The sequence below is a fragment of the Chrysochloris asiatica genome, unplaced genomic scaffold, assembly GCF_000296735.1.
Source record: "Chrysochloris asiatica unplaced genomic scaffold, ChrAsi1.0 scaffold00131, whole genome shotgun sequence".
Taxonomy (NCBI): domain Eukaryota; kingdom Metazoa; phylum Chordata; class Mammalia; order Afrosoricida; family Chrysochloridae; genus Chrysochloris; species Chrysochloris asiatica.
Window position 1 is genome coordinate 7,293,377 of NW_006408649.1, and position 3,228 is coordinate 7,296,604.

Genomic DNA, 3,228 nt, shown 5'->3' on the forward strand with positions numbered 1-3,228 from the left:
GGAATTTCTTCATGAACTTTTTGAAGCCCCTGCCGTATATTCTCCTCACACCCAGGCTTCTGTTTCTTGCAGTTCAATTCTTCTCATATCTTTTCCTTTCTACTGTACACATATTTTCCCACTGGTGCTGCAAGATAATGCACTGGACTGCAAGGTCGGTTTAATCCACAAGGTCGGCAGTTCAAACTCACCAGTCACTTCTTGGAAACATACACAGGATCGCTATGGGTAGGAACCAACTCGACAGCACTCAACAATAACACAATATACACAGATACAAGGTCATTCTATCTCTTCATGTAGGCAATCTTACTCCTTTCCTGACTTTACATACACTGCTTCCTCATCAGAATCACCAAATTATATGCCATAGGAGATCTGGTGTGGTGCTGTAGGGTAAGCCCTGGACTTCTAACCGCAAGGTTGGTGGTTCAAACCCACCAGCCACTCCTTGGAAACCCAATTATAGAGGATCACTATGAGTCAAAACTGACTCAACAACACTTAACAAGAGTTGAATTGGTTAACGCCTTTTTAAACCTCTGATGGTGTGAACTTCAGTTAAGAGCCATTTGTGTACAGTGCACCACTTGTTTCTATATGTGGTGCTGTATGATAAGTACTAGACTGCTAGCCACCAGCTGCTCCTCAAAACCCTATATAGGGTCACTGTGTGTCAGAACCGAGCCCATAGCACTTAACAACAAAAAAGCAAATGGCTTGAGGGCACTTAAACTTTATTCTCTTTAAATAAAAGTCTCTGGTATGGTGCTATGGAATAAAATACTAGAGTACAGGTAGGTTTGAACCACAAAGTCATCCATTCAAACTCATCAGCCGCTCCTTGGAAACACTATACAAGGTAAGGATGGGCCGGAACTGAATCTGTGGCACTTACAACAACAACAATAACCTGGAGTCCTTGTATGGCATTGTAGGAAAAGCTCTGGTTTACTAACCTCAATGTTAGTGGTTCAAATCCACCAGGCACTCCTCGGACAACCTATACAGGGTCTCTTTGAGTAGGAACTGACTTCACGGCATTTAACAATAATAAATATAACCTGCTTTACATTGTTAACTATTACTTTTTTTTTTTTTTTTAAGTTTCTCCATTTTACTGTCAAAAGAAGATATGAATGAACAGTAAGATTATAGTATTGTTGTTGTTGTGTGCCTTGGAGTCGGTTCCGACCCATAGCAACCGTGTATAGAGTTTCCAAGGCTGTAAATCTTTACAGGAGCAGAAAGCCTCATCTTTCTCCCGCGGAACAGCTGGTAGTTTCAAACTGTTGACCTTGCAGTTCGCAGCCTATTTGTAACCACTACGCTACCAGAGCTCCTTAGATTATGGTATAATAGTCATAAATTATCAAAAAACCCACTGTTGATGACCTCATGTGTTAGACCAGACTGATCCATGATGTTGTTGTTGTTAGGTGCCATCGAGTCAGTACTGACCTATAGTGACCCTACACACAACAGAATGAAACACTGCCCGGTCCTGGGTCAACCTCACAATTGTTGTCACGCTTGAGCCCATTGATGCTGCCACTTAGCCAATCCATCTTGTTGAGGGTCTTCCTCTTTTTCTCTGACCCTCCAACTTACCAAACATGATATCCTTCTCCAGTGACTGGTCCCTCCTGACAATATGTCCGAAGTATGAGAGACGAAGTTTGACCATCTTAGCCTCCAAGGAGCACTCTGGCTGCACCTCTTCCAACACAGAGCTGTTGGTTCTTTTGGCAGCCCATGGCACTTTCAAATTCTCCTCTAACACCATAACTCAAAGGCATCAATTCTTCTACGGTCTTCCTTATTCACTGTCCAGCTTTTGCATGCATATGAGGTTATTGAAAATGCCATGGCTTGGGTCAGGCGCACCTTAGGCCTCAATCTTTGTTCTTCAACATTTTCAAAAGGTCTTGTGCAACAGATTTGCCCAACAGATTTACATCATTTGATTTCTTGACTGCTGCATCCATGAGTGCTGATGATTGATCCAAGAGGAATGAAGTCCTTGACAACTTCAATCATTTCTCTGTTGATAAGAATGTTGTTTATTGGTCCAGTGGTAAGGATTTTTGTTTTCTTTATATTGAGATGCAATCCATACCCAGGGCTGTGGTCTTTGATCTTCATAAGTAAATATTTGAAGTCCTCTTCACTTTCAGCAAGCAAGGTTGTGTCATCTGCATAGGTTTTATTTATTTATTTATTTATTTATTTAAATGAAAGCAGATTTCCAGATCTTTCTTCCAGGTGCTGCTGAGTGGGTTGGAACACCAACCTTTAATTCAGTAGTTGCTTATGCCACCCAAGAACCTTGTTGTTTTTGCTTTTTGTTAGGTGCTGAGTTGGTTCTGACTCACAGTAGCCCGATGCACAACAAAGCACACCACTGTCTGGTCCTTCATCATCCTCACTAATTGCTATGCTTGAGCCCATTGTTGTTGCCACTATGTAAGTCCATCTCCTTGAGGGTCTTTCTCTGTTTTGCTGACCCTCTACTTTACTAAGTGTGATGTCCTTCTCCAGGGACTGGTCATCCATCATCCTTGCTTCTAAGGAGCACTCTAGCTGTACTTCTTCCAAAACAGATTTGTTCTGGAAGCACATTCAATAGCCTTTGTTAACACTGAAATGTATCAAGTCTTCTTTGATTTTCTTTAGTCATTTTCCAGCTAGAACGTGCATATAAGGCAATTGAAAATACTAGAACTTGGGTCAAAGACACTTTAGTCCTGAAAGTGACATCTTTGTTTACTTTAACACTATAAAGATACCTTCTGTAGCAGACTGGTCCAATGCAGTCCATTGTTTTATTTTTCTGAGTACTACTGTTGATTGTGGACTCAAGTAAAATAAAATCCGTGACAACCTCAGTGACTTTCAGTCTTCTCTATACCTATCCTTTTCTAACTAAGCAGCTCCCTGGTTGGCTTTTTTTTAAGATTTTTATTGTGAATTGAGTGAAAGTTTACAGGGTAGATCATCAGTTTTACATTCAACAAATCATACACCTTGTTTCAGTACAATGATTATAATCCCCTCCATGTAAAATCAGTTAACAGTATTTCTCTCTATACACTGTTGTTGTTGTTAAGTGCCATCGAGTCAGTTCCGACCCATAGTGACCCTGAACAGGGTTTCTGAGGCTATAAATCTTTACGGGAGCAGAAAGCCTCATCTTTCTCCCGCGGAGCAGCTGGTAGTTTCGAACTG